The sequence below is a fragment of the Marmota marmota genome, unplaced genomic scaffold, assembly GCF_001458135.2.
Source record: "Marmota marmota marmota unplaced genomic scaffold, marMar, whole genome shotgun sequence".
In the NCBI taxonomy this organism is placed as follows: Eukaryota; Metazoa; Chordata; class Mammalia; order Rodentia; family Sciuridae; genus Marmota; species Marmota marmota.
In genome coordinates, this window is record NW_026000037.1 from 47,769,382 (window position 1) to 47,786,884 (window position 17,503).

The 17,503-nt window shown below is 41.2% G+C and overlaps 1 protein-coding gene and 1 long non-coding RNA gene across 4 annotated transcripts in view; one reads left to right on the plus strand and one right to left on the minus strand.

Annotated features, from left to right (window-relative positions):
• The window catches only part of Itgb6 (integrin subunit beta 6), a 122,915-nt gene that overhangs the window by 83,402 nt on the left and 22,010 nt on the right, over positions 1–17,503 (minus strand). The window lies entirely within an intron of this gene.
• Positions 795–15,530, plus strand: LOC125619412. Its single transcript, XR_007350946.1, has 2 exons — positions 795–13,932; positions 14,303–15,530. It is a non-coding gene; the product is annotated as an uncharacterized LOC125619412 (long non-coding RNA).

The following is a 17,503-nucleotide window of genomic DNA, read 5'->3' on the forward strand; positions in this document are numbered from 1 at the left end:
TTTATCAGAAGTTTAATTCTTTCCTAGTTGTGGGAATCTAAGTGAACATAGGAAATGCATCATTTGTTCACTCTGTTGGATGTCAAAATAGTAATCACTATAACCCATTCCATTTGGTTTTCTAGAAAAAAGTAAAATATGGTATAGGTGTTTTTAAAAGGTTGAATTCCATAGCAGATAGGAGGGGGAAAGCATAATGATAAGTTTCAAAGTTATATTTGCAATTTGCAAGTCTTCCTTTTTCACATCTCTCAGATAAACATGCTAGATCTTGTTCACATAAATTGCATGCAAGTAATAGGTTGGTAGTCAAAAACACAGTTGGAGGAGATCTAAAAAACCAAGAAACCCTGAGTAAGAAAGAATGTTTAGTTATTTTATTTGGCTTTACCTAGCTTTGGAACTAGGCAAAGTTATAATAACATTTTCTAACAACTTTCCTCTAAAAATGTAGTGTCATCTTACTTTTTAAAAAAAATAGCCTGTTTCATGGAATATTGCAAATATGAATTCTTTGGTCCTGTTAATAATCCTAAAATTATAATAGCTAACAGTGGCCCCTAAAATATGTCAGACACTATTGTAAATTTATCACACTGTGAGGTACTGATATTAAAAAAAATTAACAATATTTTAGAACAATTTTAGATTCATATGGAGTCTTTCCTATTATCTTTCTTTTTTTTCAGTATTGAAGATTGAACCCAGCGGTACTCAACCACTAAGCCACATCCCCAGCCCTTTATATAGTTTATTTAGAGACAGGGTCTCACTGAGTTGCTTATAGCCTCATTAAGCTGCTAAGGCTGGCTTCAAACTCACAATCCTCCTGCCTTTCAATAATAGAAAATAATTGCTCTTCCCCAGCCAGCCACTGAGATTACAGGTGTGCACTACCTTGCCTGCCTTATTATCCCCTATTATTAACATGTTATGGTTGGTATGGTACAGTTGTTGCAGTTGATAAATCAGCATTTGATATACTATTGTTTTCTAAAGTTTGTAGTACATTCAGATTTCCTTAGTTTTTGCTGTTTCTGTTCAAGGATCCCCTCAGGATACCATGCTGTATTTGTAGTCATGTCTACTTAAGTTTCTCTTAAATTCTCCCCATTTTACAGAAGAACAGATGTGACATATAGGAAGCTAACTGACTTGCCTCCAGCCTCAGAGTTCCTAGGAGGAAATATTGGCCTCAAATCCCTGTAGTCTGTAGGCACGTGTCTAACCTCTGTACTAAATAATTGATATCTTAATCATGTTATTTCATCTTGAATTGCTTGAGTTACTTGTCAGTTCAGACAGCACCATGGTGGAGTGGTATGCATACCTGGCCCAGGTGATTTCATTGGTGGTCTGTGACTGGCTGGACTTACATAGACAGTTTTCAATAATAGAACAATAGTTGCTCGTTCTTAGAGCCTTGGGGAGATCTTAGAGGAAACAAGGAGGCTTAAAATAACAGAAATTGATACTCTCACACAGTTCAGGCCATAAGTCCGGAAGCAAGGTGTCTACAGGTCTGGCTCCTATGGGAGCACTGGAATCATCCCTTGTTTCTTCTCTGGCTTCTGATAGTCACCAGCAGTCCTTGGCATTCCTTGACCTCGAGCTGCGTCGCTCTGATGCCTTATCTCCACATGGCCTTCTGCTCTGGTGCTCTCCTTCTCTGTCTCTTCTTCTTATAAGGACACTTATTATGAATTTGGGCCCACCAAAAAAAAAAAAAAATTGGGGATGATTTCATCTCAAGAGCCACATGCCTTCAATCAGACTTCCTGGATTTGGAGCCAATTCTTCTATGTAGTAACTATGAAGCTGAGGGCAGGTTAGTTTATCTCTCTGTATGCCAGAGAAATGGGGAGAATTCAAGAGGAGCCCAAGGAGACTTGGTAACAAATATAAAGGGTCTGCAAAGATCCACATCTACAGATCCTGGGAAGGCAGACACATCTTTTGGAGGCAGCCAACATTTGACCCACTCCAGGTACTAGCAACTCATAGAGGGTTGTTGGGAGAATTAAGTGAGATAAAATGACACAGGCTACCTGTGTGGTAGGCATGCCTTCAACACGACAGTCATTTTTATTAACACTCTTGATTAATACTGTTTTGTATAATATGAGGTCTCTCATTACAAAGTGTTAAATTGTGTAAATGTCCCGAATGAAATAATTCATTCACCTGTGTCTAGTTTATGTGACTATTATTAACCCTATAATTGCTGGACATTATCGTCATTGTAGTTTCTACTAGGAACTCCACAAGGTTGTATGAATGCAGCCTCTCCTCTTCCTTTTCTTGGAGGCAGAGGTGGGGCAGGGGAGAGGTACCTTCTGCTAATGACACTTGTCAGAAACACAGAAGCCCTTTAAGCCTCATCAAGCCAGGATGCTGCTGAATGAATTTCCTGTTTGTTTGCCCATGTTGATAGACGTGCAGCAGAAAAGAAAACAGCTGGGCAGCTCAGCTGTTTCTCTGTCCTTTGGTTACCCTCTGTGGTCACTGGTTGCAGCACTTCCCTTTTCTGCTCAGGATCTTTACCCAAGGGAGAGAATTCCAGCTTGGTGCTGAGCATCAGCCTCACCCCTCCCATGGCACTGCCCTGCTGCTCCACCCACTGCCTGCTCTGTCTCCTGCGGTCACTCCTGGCAGCCACAGGACTCTGAGCTGGCTTCAGTGAATTCCTTCTGCATTTGTCACAGTCTCAGAATGTTAGGGCCCTTAGGAGCCAAGTCCAACCCTACTCCATTGTCTCTCGGTTCTTTTCTTCAGACACTTGTTGAGCAGAGAAGCAGTGAGCCCCAAACCCTGCAAGGTGCTCTGCTAAGTGCCAGCAGCAAGCTCCAGGGGCTGACTTCAAACCAGCAGTGGGCCTTCTCTGAGCTGCCTGAGAAGATGTCGGTATGATCTCCAAAGAGTGCTGATAGCCTATATCTTACTTAGAAACAATCCTTTAAATTATATATCTGTTTTTCCTGTGGTCTGTCTACTAACACAACATGTAGACTCTATGACCTTAGAAGGAGAAAAATTGCGTCTTCATTTGCAGCAATCCTAGTCTGAAATTAAACATTTCCCTTCATTGTAGGCAGCAAACTACGTTAATATTACCAATACCTGGAACTTGCACTAAGATAAATCACGTGGATTTTTCATATTACTTTACAGTTGTTACAGATATTGAGAAATGTTATCAACACTTAGCATTCTTCACAAATCACCATAATCATTAGATCTGCCACTGGCCTTGTTATTTAAAGTGTTAATAAAAAGGTACATGTGTTACAATAATGTCAATTTGCTTTTCAATATTTTGATAACTGTTGCAATTTAATTGGCTTGTTTCTGTAGTCACATATATTTTATTTTAGGAATTCAGTACTTTTTTTCTGAAAAATAACATTCATTATTTTTATTCAAGAAATTTCATTCATTCAAGATTGCCAAAGGGGTCCATGACACAGAGAAAATGTTTGGAATCCCTAAGCAAGTACCTTTTCTAGACCACCCAAAACCCACTTGACATAATTATCTTCCTTTTTCCTGAATGAGATAGAGACATGATATGCAGAAGTGGGCCACACCACTGTTCTGGGATCACTCTGGGATCACTCAACTCATTGCACACATTGTCCTTGTAGGAAGTGAAATAAGTATTGCCTGGAGTTTTCAGAGTAAGGAATAGCACTGAGGAATTATGAGATATATATATATAAAATAAATTATTCAGTCATTTAGCCTATAAAATCAAGGTAGGAGTTTCTTTGTACATGTGTCCTTTGGGGTTTAACCTTACCAAAACAAAAATAAAGTGCAAGAAATGTGGAACTGTGTCTGTTCATTTAAACATATGAGCATAAAGTTGTTTTGTATCACTGCTCCCTACTTAACATGATGAATTCTTGAATATTCTTTGGGATAAGAAAGGATTTGAAACCACCCTTCAATCAACTTTTGAAAATCTTTGATTTTGGTTAAGCCAATACTTCCAGATCTTCTGAACCCCAAAGTTAATAGCAATCCTGAGTTTTAAAATATTACAGAAATGAGTTCCAATAATGATTCCACAATTGAAAACTAAAACCTGTAAAGAAAGGTTTGAAGAATTTTATGCACATACACAGTGAATGCATTGATTTAAACTTTTGTTTAGCCCACTAAATTTCCCATGGTAATTCACATTTGAATTTCTATACTCCAGTAGATGAATCAGCATCTTAATTTAAGCTATTATATATGGCTCTATCTGGGTGGCACACATTTCCACTGGGAAGCAGTACCTTCTTTGTTTATCAAAGTTTGAAAAATTGAGTATTTTGTTAAATTAAATAAATCTGACATGTTTCCAAGTAATTGGATGGGAAAAATAAAGGTGCTGATGCTGTTTATAAGAAGACGAAATGTCATAAACTTGGAAATCATTAGATTGAAAACAGCACACATTTAACCTTTATTTCTTCACTAAATTGTGGATTCACTTATGAAAGAAAAGGGAAAAACTTACAAACATAGATCAGAAATATGCCACTCATAAAAAAGAGGCATGACCAGATGAAGGGTGGGCGGGGATTGAAGATCATAACCTTCCAACTCTGGGGGATCCAATCTCTGTCCCCTATAGGAGAACTTTTATACCCTAATTTCTACATGAATTTCAGGAAAACAGGGCTGTGTGCTTTTGAACTAGCAACCTAAACATTTACACTTTACTTTTCCCACCCCTGCCACCACAAATGACAGTAATAATTCTTATGTCAATAAGATGAATTCTATCTTGCCCCAAACCTGCCGACTCCCGCGTTAATCTCAGTTCACAAGTGGGTGATGAAAGAATAGCTAGTCTGCTTTAAGTAGTCATTAAGTGGTCTCTCATCTCCCAGTCCTAGTTCCCCCACTCCCATATTATACAACTAAAACAGTATTTTCATAGGTCACCATCTTTGGTGACTTTTCATAGCTCACAGAACAAAATCCAATTACTTCAACTCAGTATTTAAACCTTCCAGAATTTTGTCCTAATATCTCTCTCTCTCTCTCTCTCTCTCTCTCTCTCTCTCACCAGAGATTGAACCCAGGACCCAGGGGTGATTAAGCATCCCCAGAACTTCTTATTTATTTTTTTTAATTTTGAGACAGAGTCTCACTAAATTGCTTAGGGCCTCAGTAAATTGCTGAGGCTGGCTTCAAATTTGCGATCCTCCTGCCACAGCTTCCTGAGCCGCTGGGTTTATAAGCACACCCCACTGTACCTGGCACCCCAATCTCTTATTGTGATTTATTGTGCAGGACTCTCATAGAAAGCTATGGTTCTTGTCAAACAGAATTCCCCCATTTCCCAACAATCCATTATTTTGTTTGTGGTTACCAACCCTCTCACACCCTTTTCCTTGTTAGAAATGAGGGCACTCAACCACATCTGCTTAGATTATACATACCGTGTGCATCCTTAATTGCGAAGTTCAGATCCAGTCTTTTCCCCGGTAATTTAGGCCACATTGTCCATAATCCTGAAGATATTACTCATTTGGGATTTATGAACTATGCTGAAGTTGTTAACGTGTAACTGTATTTCAATTTCTTTGAATTGAGAAATAGCACATTTCCAAGCACATAGTAGGCATTCGATAGCCCTAGACTTGTCATTTATTGATTATTTGATCTTGACTTCTCTAATGCTTAGTTTTCTCATTGATAAAATTAAAATAATTGCTATCTTGTAAGACTGTTGTTAGAATTAAAAATTCTATATGTGAAGAGTGCTATATAACATCACAAATGAGATATCCCTACCCTAAAGTAGCTTATAACTTAGCTGGATAAATAGATGATTAAGAAATTCAATCTGGTATGGGGAAGAATGCTAACAAGAAGCTAGAAGATTCAATTCTATCTCAATTTAGCTTCTCAATAAGTCAGTGACTTTTCTGCTCATTCTTTTTCCAGGTTTCAATTTCCTCATATCTAAATCAAGGGGAGGTGATATGTGTGGAAGAAAAAACTCTAAGATCTTTTCCCACAATAATACACAATGTTTCTAGAAACAAAACATAAATACAAGACCAGAAAGATGTAATTCTGAATTTTGAGGGTTATAAAGAGGGGAGTGCAGTTACTTAAAGAAAAAAAAGTTTAAGTTAAGATTTGAGACAAAAAAAAAAAAAGATTTGAGACAACTCTTGAAATTGAAGAATAGAAAGGGATTCAAAAAGAGAATGGGAGAGGGGAACAAGAAACAGCAAATATTAGCATCACAAGCAAAATACTGGAGGATTAGTGAAGAAAGCCATCAGCTTCTTGGCTGATCTGAGGCACTGGGGCTAAGAGGTAGTTGGGCATGAGGGGAAGAAGCAGTGGATGGCAGCCTTGGACACCAGGCTGCAGAATTTAGATTTGAACTGATTGGCAGTAGGGAGTTGCAGAAGAGTATAAGCAAGTCAATGCCAGGAGCATTCAGGAACGTCCATTGAAGCATCATGCAATATGGAGACACTAGAGGCAGGGAGACCAGCTCTGGTAGAAACGCTTCCTTTGGAGCCCGATTAGATAGATTTAATAATGTAATCTAAAAATAATTAGATCTAATAACTTAGGCTCCAGGTGATAGGAACAAATATCCTTGACTAGGAAGGTGTGATAGACTGTTTTATTGATCAAAATATTCATTTAATCTCTAGAAGGATTTGTACACTCATGCTCAGTGAGGTCAGGCTTGGCCATGTGACTTGCAAGGCTCCTCATTTTACAAGTACCATCTATCTCTTTCTCCTGAACTCAGAAATCATGTGTCTTTTCTTTAGCCAATGAAATATGAGTATACATGATACATGCTACTTCCAAGCCAAAGCTTGAAGGGCTGTGTTGAGGTTCCATGGTTTTTTTCTTTTTCTTTATGCTATGAAGCTGGTGATGTTCCTGAGAGGAGGTGCTCCTCAGCCTGGACACTGGAGTCACAGGGTGTGAAGCAGAGCTGCAGTCAACCCACAGATTCCACACAATATTTGTAAAGAATGCACACTGCCTTCATTAGGCAGTGAGATTCTGGAGTTGTTACTGCAGCTTATTTTAGCCTTAGCTGATGGATACAGATGATCACTGTAAAAGCACACTGTGAGAAAGAGGAAAAAGAGAGATAAGGGAGTTGCTAATTTAAAGAAGTAGAAGAGAGCAGCACCTCAGGAACTTAGGGCATTAGAACTTTACCTCAGCCATTACCTCTTTTCTGTTACTTCTACCGCTTGAGTTTAAATTGATTAGTTAACAGTAAAATAATTATGCACTGAGGAATATCTTATAGATGTTTAATACAAGCCTTTTAAAATAAAATATTAAAAGTAAAAAAAAAAAAAAAGAAGAACTTTACCTCAACCTGGTGAGGACCTCATTCAAAGTTTAGAGGTAGGCCTCATTCTTGATGTTCTGAGTTAGGTCTGACATCAGGACATCTAAAGGGAGGTTTCCTTGGGGGTCAGGCCTAACCTGACTTTCTTCCCACTCCTCACTTCTCTAACTTCTAATGGTGGGTCTGGTGTGAGGAGTAGGGTGCTAGATCCAGTGGGAATTAACCTTTCCAGGACTCCCCAACCACAGAATATACAACATGATAACCATTAGTTCCAGGATTTTGTCTTTAGTCTGTAAGTGCTGGCAGTTTACTGAGATAAGAACTGTGTAGTAAGAAGAAGTATGGGACAGGTAGCAATAATTTAGGTGGGCTGGAGATGGGAAGAGGGAATTAATGAATCCAATCAAGGAATAGAGGGTCTGATCCCATATAAGACATGCGAATGGAGAGGGGTGGAGGTCTTAGAGATCAAATTCACATGACTAATTTATAGACTTACTACTACTAGATACCATGTTTATCCTTTACATTACACCTGAAGTCTTATATTCTCAATGAAACCTCCAAGAAAGGAGTGTAGAAATTGGTTTCCACTTCAATCAACCTATCACAGATAGGTTGTAACTTTCACCTAACTGCCAAGCCTGCTTACTGCTACTGTTTCCTGTTAGGTTCTGCCATCAAGGGCAACAGAGGGAGCTTCCAAGTGTGGGGGAGTTAGGAGGGAGCTGCTCCTTCTTTGCTTCCTGTGCTGGTATGTGTCCCCAGCAATGCCTTCTCACCCTGACAGTGGGTTCGTTTTAGAAGCAATAGTCGAATCCACTTTGCTCAACACTCACAGAATCAGCCTTATCACACCCACCCACAGACCCTGATGCAGCCGGGCCAGGCACCTCCTTACAGGTCCCAGGCTCAGCCCTGTGGGAACCCTTCTGTCTCTAAGCTTTAACATTGTAACTCTTCCCGTTGTCCACCTAGTCCTAGGGTGGCAGTTGCTGCCTCAGTGAATCTTAGGCTTATCTTTTTACCCATTTAGTTACCTAGTTAATAACTTTATACCTAGTCAACAATTCTTTATATTTAATTCTTTCCGTTGAAACAATGTGGCATTTGTGTCTCCTGCTGGGACTTTGACTTATTCTTTTTTTTATATATATATAAGGCAACTAATGATTTCTATTAAGAAATATTAAGTAACTTGCTCAATGTCATTCTGCTAGTAACTGGACTCCAGTAGGGAGTCAGCCTCCTTTTAACTCCAGAGCCCTGGGCATAACTGCTCTGTTCTTTGCTTCATTTTGAGCCCCGCTGTCTTGCTCACCATCACGGTCTACCTTTCTTGGTTCATGCCCTTACTTGGCAAACTGTTCTGAGCAGGAATTGCTCTTTCCCCCACCCTCTGAGTATAGGATGGGAGGCCTGGGGAGGGGGTTGTGCACAGCATTAGTGTATTGATCTCATTGGGAGCAGAGAGATGCCAAGGCCTCCATCCGCCATGCCACAAGTTCAGGATTTGGTATTCTAGAAACTACCCTTTGCAGTCCTTGGCTGTGAATTCTCTCTGCCCAGCTTTCCCTGGCAGCTTTAGGTGAAGAGAACTGGGGCACCAGAGCGTGAACAGCCACGCAGCCCAGGGAGGTAACAAGCCTGGCTGGAGCAGAAGACAGCATTTTCTGCTAGGAGATCCCCAGGGTTTGGTCTGCTTATTTGGGAAGGAAGCAGACAATTTAAATTTTAGTCCTCTATGAATTAAAGCCTTTCCAATGTAATGTGTTTTTGCTCTAGGCCTTTCTTTCTTTTTTTTTTTTTTTCTTTTTTAAAGTTGTTGATGGACCTTTATTTTATTTATTTATTTGCAGTGCTGAGGCCCTTTTTCAAACAAAACAGAGCAATAGAAGCAGTTGGTTTTCTTGGCCACTGGTTTCCAGACCTGAGCATCTCCTGCAAGTTTGATGTGTGGCAGCCTGTGCTGTGGGTAGGGCTAGTGCTAGATGGGTGCGGGAAGAGAGGAGCTTCAGCCTGGCTCCTTCCCAGGGTTCCAGGCAGTGTGACCTCAGCAGAGCCTGGCAGAAAGGGAAAATACCAGTCTCAGCCAGCAGCAGGCCTAAACTGACTGCCCCATACCTCATGCCCCTCCCTTCCACCCCGCTGGCTCTTGGCCTTAGATGATCAGGCTGACACCTGGAGGTGGTGGGGGGTAGTCTGGGAGGCAGGCAGGACTCTCTTGCCACTCAAAATGCTCTTGCCCCGATTTTAAAAATTCAGTAAGAGCGAGAGGTTGAAGGTTCAGTCATGCAAACAACTAAGAATTGTTGTTCTTTGTGCTTCTGATGTTGATAGGCATTCTAATTGAAAAAGCTGGTTCCCTGATTGTTTACAGTGTGCCAGGGATGGGCATGAAGGTTACTAACTCAATTCAGCTGACCCTTGCCTGGCAGAGCACTTGGGAGAAATGCAATTCATACCTTTAACATTGTAGATTTGTCTCTTTATTGTGATAATTGGAGTTTGCTCACAGCAACTTCTCATGTTGCTCCTATCATTATCCCCATCATAAAAGCAGGAAGGCTTAGCTTAGAGGAATTAAGTTACCTATGGAAGGCTCACCAGTATGAAGCAGGAACTGGGATTTGAACCTCAGCAGAATGAGCCAGACTTTTAATTTTAAACCATTGGTAGATATTGCCTCTCCATGGCTGAAAACAAAACTTATTAAGCTGCAAGAACCTTTTCCTTCTAGCTTGGTACTCGGTGTGACAGCACCCTCCCTACCTGCCAAGCCCTTTCTGACCTCCCAGGGATACTGGACCCGCTGCAGCCATCCTCCTCACTGGTGGGAACACCAACCTGTCAGTGTTTCTTTCGGGTACAAATACCTTTGGGTTTAGGATCTTAGCTCAATTTACAGAGAGACTCTCCTGGGATTCAGAGATCTAGTCCTATTAAAGCATATATATATATTTCTTTTTTAATTAAAATCAAGTCCAAAGCTGAGGTTTGGGAAATCGCCTGCCTGAAAATGCAAATCTATAAATCCTGCTTCCTGCTGTTTCCAGGCTGACTGTAAATACCCTGAAAATTCAGCTTCATTGGAAATGTTTTGACTATTCTGCTTCTGGCTCAATGGGCAGTAATAAATAAAAATAAAAAGTGGTGGGAGATAAACTGGATTAAATTTATTTAAGGCTTACCAGCGCTCAGTTCAGCTGGGGGCAGGGTGTTGTGGGGGGAGGGCTAGGATGGATAGTTAAGAACTTCTGGTTTGTTTCTGTCATGTCCAACTTGGCTTTTTAATTCCTAAATCTGAGTACTCAAGTTCTGTACAGCCATCTCTTGTCTTGTTGATGACTCACCTTTAGCTCTAAAGTTAGTGGGGACAGATGAGTCACCATCATTTCAGAAGCCATAGAACCTGGCTTCTATCAAAGTAGGGCCCAACCAAAAGCGAGCACCAAACCCTAAGAACCCAGGGGCAAGAATTCAGGAAATTTGAGAGTGGTGGTATTCTAGAAAACCTGGGTGCATGAATGCCACATGTCATATAAATTAGAAGTCAGGGTCTTAGGTGGCCTGAATTCTCCAAAAAGGGCTCACTACCATTTAAGGACTGATGCATTTCCTAAAGATACATTGCTTTGCTGGTCACAGCAGCAGGAGTGATACAACAGCGACAATCCCAGTATGGCACATAACCACAAGATGCTGCAATCCTAAGACCATCTGAGCTCATCTAACAGTCCTGGGGGATCTATTTGATGGCTTCAAGTGTGGAGATCGTCAGAATTCCAGAACCGGCATCACGCTGCCTGGGCCACACGGACCAGCATGACCATCTACTCTATTGAGCAGTCCCAGGGAGGCCCATTTAGGGAAGGGACAATGAGATGCAGATGTGAGCCTCCTACTCCACTGTTGTAAACATCTGGCAAATGTGTGAACACTGTCATCATGTTTTGTCACAAAGATTTCCCTTCACCTTCCCTTCCCTATACACACACACACACACACACACACACACACACACACACACACTCACCCAGGGCTTTGTTTTACAACTATTCAGAGGTTCCTGGGCTACTCAACAATGGCTAATAGCTCATTGCTTCAAAGTCAGCATGTAAGTCTCAGCCTGAGCACTGAGGAACTGTTATGGCGGCTCTGCAGTGGCATCCACTGCTCACTATGGTGGCCACAGACTGTAATGATTTCTGTCATTCTGTTAACACAGCACACAAACACCATGTGTGCACACATCCCACAGGGGACACACACACACACACACACACACACACACAGAATTTCAATAAATAGGATGAAACCAAATATGTCAATCTTTTCCAAAGTGGGGGCTGCTAGACCATGACAAAAGGTAGAATTATTTCTCTACCTTCTTGTTTTACTTGAATTCAGCTGTATTTTAGTAAGGTTGTTTTCTTTTTCCTGAGAGAGTTAATAGGAAAGAAATTGATTCCGTTCATGTCATTAGGAAGGTGTCTCTCAGACCATGCTTCATGGCTTTGCTTCTGCAGAGGGCAAAACTCCCGTCAGGAAGAACACTCGTTTCTTCTGGAATTTGATTGTTTCAAACAACACATGCTGAGTACCTACTGTGTGCAAGATCCCAGCCACACTTTTTGAGGATATACAATTAGGGCTAAGTTAGTCTCTGCTTTCTAATAAACACGATTTAAATTGGCTGCGATAGGAAAGACAAGTTACATGTGTTCATATTTAACTTCGAAGTACGCGACTTCATAGATCCAGTCTCAGTGGGAGCCTTTTGCCACAGAGCTTTGATCCTTTCTGCAGGAATTACGGTGGCATTGCAAGGAAGGGAACTTTTTTCCATATTTTGTAAACTCGTGCAGAATACAGCCCTCAGGCACAGTGATTATAGTGAACTCGTGTTAATTAATTATGCCTATTTCAGCACAGAAGCAGAGCTGGGGAGGGCATCCTGCAGAGGTCTGGGCACCATAACAGAGCTGTTCTTCTGCCTACCTTTGCCTTCAGCCCCCCCCCCCTTGGCATTGGTACTTAATTGCCTCCCCACCGGGTGAGTCTGAACCTGTTTGCTGAGTCTCCTTGGCAGGTATGTAACCAAATGTCCCTGGGCCTCGCCAGCCTGTGGGGGCCAATTAGATCACGTTTCCACTCGGTTTTCTAGCTGACAGCTCCACCTGTGTAACTCTGGCCCTTTCTCCACAGGATGAATGGAGTATGCTCAGAAACATAGTGGCCTTTGGATGTTCTTGGCTTGTTGGCCATTTGAAACTGCCACTCTTGGTGCATGTGTCCCAGTTCCTCTGCTCAGGGCCCAAATCTCTTCCTCTTGGTTCAGGTATCTGAGCTGCTTGTTGACCTCCATGAGCTTTCAGGAGTTGAGGTCACACAGAAAACTCTAGTGACCTGGAGGATGCTTTTGGCAGACTGGACTTTGGCATGGTTCAGATCAGAGCAGTAGGACATCTCACGAAAATCTTCCATATGATACTTCTCTCGTTCAGGTCTTGCCTTCCAGTGTCACAAAGCTGGCTTTTGGCCTCTGCTCCACCCACAAAGTGCCAAAGAGCTTGTGTTCCCTGCATTCCTTCTTATGCTACAGTCACACCCCATTCCTTGCAGGGTTAAGGAGACCCACACTGCACCCTGTGTCAGGGTCTATAGTTTAGTCCCAAAGCTGCTCTGCTTGTGCCTGAGTACAAGCATCTCTTATATCAACAGCCCCTCAATTTCTGCCTCTGGCTTCACCCCCAGCAGGGCCCCAGCCAGGCCGGGCCTCAGCCCATCATCCTGCACCATCTGCCTCCCTTCTCCTTGATGTCCAGCCCCACTCGTTAAACTCCTCCTCATTCCTACAGCTGAAAAACAAGATGATGCAGCCCAACCACACAAGTAAACATAGAAGCTGGGGGTGGGGCTTGTTCTCCTGTCAATCTTGGGCTCAGCTGGCGCTGCTACAGGAAAAGTGCCACACCTTTGATAAGTGTACTCCTTTTTCTGGCATTAGGTAGAAAGCAGCTTACAGTTCTTGGCAGCAAAGCCCTTGATTCCTTTTCCTTATTTCCCCCACACTATTTCTCATGAGAATCAAAAGAGATAACAGTGGAAGTTATACCTAAGTTGCAGGTAGTCATTTCCGTGTAGTATACGGTTAAAACTTTACATGCTGTTGGTGCTCAGTAGACACCATTACTGGATGACTACGGCCTATGGTGTCTTTATTTATTTATCTAGACAACTGTTAGGGAATATTTATTAACCCACCACCTACTATGTGACATACAATTTCTGTTATAGACACTGGAAATACAGGGGTAAGAGAAACGAGAAAGATGAATAGAGAGATATCCTAATGGGCAAAGATAAAGAGTAAGTGAATTTGTTAAAAAAATATATATAAGAAAATATCAGATTGTGATAATAGCTCTGCAGAGAATTGATTTAGGGTGATGTAATATGGGATGACTAGGTGGTTGTTAGAGCAGGACACTAGGTAAGTCTTCCCTTGGAGGTGATAAAACAAGATCAGATTGAAGGACATCCATGCAAGGATCAGAAGAAAAAAAATTCCAGGCAAAGGAATGGTAAGGGGCAAGGGGGCTGGGTGAGTCCGATGTTGGCGGGGGGGGGGGGGAGCTAAAAGTGGGGGGTTTAGTCTCACCAGCAAAGGGGACCCAGGTAATGTAGGGCTCTGCCTCCAAGGAGGCTCTTTGGTTTTTCCCTAAGCACAGTGGGAAGTGATTAGAGTTTGAAATGGGCACAGCATGAATTGGTTTAGGTACTAAAAAGACAACTTAGGCTGCTTTGGAAGGAATGAGTTTCAGTGACTCAAGAGAGACAGCAGGGAGACCAGACAGGAGTCTCATTTAGTAGAACAGAGGGAACAATAGGGATGGGGCCAGAGCGTCCCTGTCCAACTTGGAAAGCTTATGGACAAGTTTGGGGTCTTTGCAGGCGGAACGGACAGGACTTGCTGATTGAATTCATGTAGAGCATGAGGAAATGAGAGGACTTCAGGATTCTTGGAAGACAAGAATGGAAGCCAGGAGCCTCCCGCCAGCTCAGATGTGGGTGATCTGGACCAAGTGGTTGCAGAAGTTTTGAACGGTGGCTTATTCTCCAAGAGTGGAAAAGTTCACTCACCTCCTCACAGCTCACATATACAGGTAATAGAGAAAAATGGGGGAGAAACTACTAGAGGAATCAATTGATTTCAGGTATTTTAAAATACAGCTTTTGAAAGCAAACCATAGCCAGTTGCATAAGTTAGAAAGTCAAATAACTTTCAACTAGCCCAAGGCAGGTATAGTGCATGCAAATGGCTCAAAGTTCTGTTTATGCCCTGAAATATCCATGGCAGCAAAGGGAGTGGGAACATTCTGGAGCTGGGCAGGGCTTGGGAACTTCTGATTACAGTCTTCATATTGGAATTCAATTTGTTTTATTTAAAGGTAGACTGAATGCCTGTTCTCATGCAAACCGCCTGCCAGACTCCACAGTAACGTTCTGCCTTTGCCAATTTTCACTGTGTCCCTCTGTTTGCCAACTTCACAAACTGGGTGAAAATCTGAAAAACCCAGGAAAAGAGTGATAGTGTGAAAGAAGAACCCTCTTGGGAACTCAAGGAACTTAGATCCCTGAGTTTTATCATCACAGTTAGTTTTTAATTAAAGACAATAGCTGTTCCTTACAGGTTCTTATTGACAAATAAGAAGGTCAGTGTGACTCAAGCTTGGGAAATGATCATCTTTCCCAGAACTGGGAGTCTCCAGGACTAGACAGACATGGGAGCATTTTCTTTTTCAAGGTATAAGACTTTCTCCTAATTCTGTCTTAGTCACACAGTTACTCATTACCTCGAAGGGCATTAAGGGTTTATTCATGGTCACCGTACATTTTGTGCTACTTTGTCAAACCAGGAAAAATGCAGACGGCTGAGTCATAGTTTTCAATTAGTTTTTCAATTTCACCTGAAGCTAAGTTTTTCTATATCCATACCAATTTTATTGCTTTGTACGTTACTCTGATCATATACTTTGCAGGATAATTCAGTCTTTTGCTTGAGGATATTAATAATATGCACTGTAACAGAGCTGTTTTTTTTTCTTCTTCTTTAACTCTGAGAGAACTATTCTATACAGCTTTCAAATCTGAAATTTATTTAATTCAACAGATCTTACACACCTATTATAAATCCAGCCCCATCATACAGAATAAGTATATTCATGCACTTAGTCAATAAAATATTTCATGTACTACAGACACATAAAGCATTATAGATCCAAGAGCCCTGTCTTCAGTGAATCTTTGTCTAGCTGGGTAAAGAACACATGAACTAGCTCAATGACAACGCCAGGTGGAATGTGAGGTGACCTCAAATGAGAGGCATAAACATTATGTGGTTGGAAGTCAAAGACTATTTCCTGCCTGAAATTGTCAGCTCTCCAACCTCAGCTAAATGATTCTTTATGGACAGACAAGATTTGAATGGGAGAGACCAAGAAACAAGGCACCTGGGAAGGAGGGACAACCTTCATAAACACCCTCAGATGTGTTAAGTGCCTGTGCAGCAGAGAGGGTTCTACTTGGTGAGAGGGTTTGGTGAGGACACATGGAAAAAAACAGACTAACACAAATGGTGTCACTTGCTAGTGTAGAAACAATATCCATTTCAGGTAATTATGCCTCAGCTCACACTTTGCTTGTGTGAAATTGTGAAGGAACTTAGTCACAAAATAATCTTTCTTATCAATATTTGCATGAGTCAGACTGGAACCAAAAAAAGTTGGTAAGTCATTTAATTAAAAAGTGATAACTCACTCCCCAGGGACTAGGAAGACAAATTGGGAATGACTAATACTGATTGAAGTTATTGGAGCACAGAAAAGGTAGAATCACCAAAGGGTAGTGAATTTATCTAATGGTCCTGGGCATGAATTTCCTCCATTGTAGAGGTGCAACTTCAAAGAAATAAACTCTTCATTTGGGGGATTAAAAATAATCTCAATAATCAGGAGATTCAATGGATTTAACATCAAAATGACAATACTAGAGAATGTCCAATTCTGCAGTTAGCTGGCCATTAATTTGGTGCATGTGTGACCTATAGGAGTTTCTTCATCTTTAAAAACACTTACCCAAACGTCTCAGAAATTTAAAGGTAAGATTTTCTCACTCTCCCTCTCTCTTTGCCATGATTTCAAAGCCATGATTTCACAACCTGCTTTCAAAGCCCTGATTGGCTCTGCCAACCACCACCTGTGTGACTACACAAAATACTTAATTCCATAAGCCTCAGTTTCTTTCCCATTGAAATCTGGATTAGAACACCATTTGGCAAAGCTGTTATAAGGATAAAAACAGATGTATGTGCAAAATGCTTGGCCCAGATGCTGACATTCAATGACATATGCTGTTTTTCTTTTTATTAAATCTGTATAGTTACTTATAGTTTATAAAAACATTTCCATCAATTTCAAATAGCCTCTTAAGATAGATATAATTATTACTAATTTTAGAGGTGAGAAAACTGAGACCAAGGAATGCCCAGGAAGTACCACAGTAGGAGACCACTGGGGTAGTATCTAGGGTCCATTTCAATGGATTTACCCTCTACTCTACTTTTTAGTGGGACGTTCAAAACTAAAATAAAACAAATTGTTCTTATATATAGCACACAGTAAGCCCTCAATAAATGTGGTTCTCTTCTGAATTCCACAGAGCAGCTAGTGAGAATCTAGGCAAAAGTAGCAAATTGATCAACAATTCCTTGATTTGGTACTTCTGTGTGTCCAAGAGGGGAGTCACTCCCCAACAGAGCTACTGAGCCCATGACAGGTGGCTAGTGCAAATGTCCATGCACAGAAGGAAAAAATAAATGCTGGATTTTAAAGACTTAATGTGATACAAAAGAATGTAAAGTAGCTCATAAGTGATTTTTAAAAACTGATTAATTATGAAATGAAAATATTTTGAGTAAGTGCAATTAAATATTTCACCTGTTTCTTTTCACTTCCTTATAATGCGACTTCTAGAAAAATTTCAGTTGTGTTGGTAGTTCATTTCATGCCTTGTATTTCTATTGGACAGAGCTGCTCTGCCTTGTCCTTCATCTACACAAAGATACTCCTTGGTTTCCGGCCCCTCCTCCCAGGA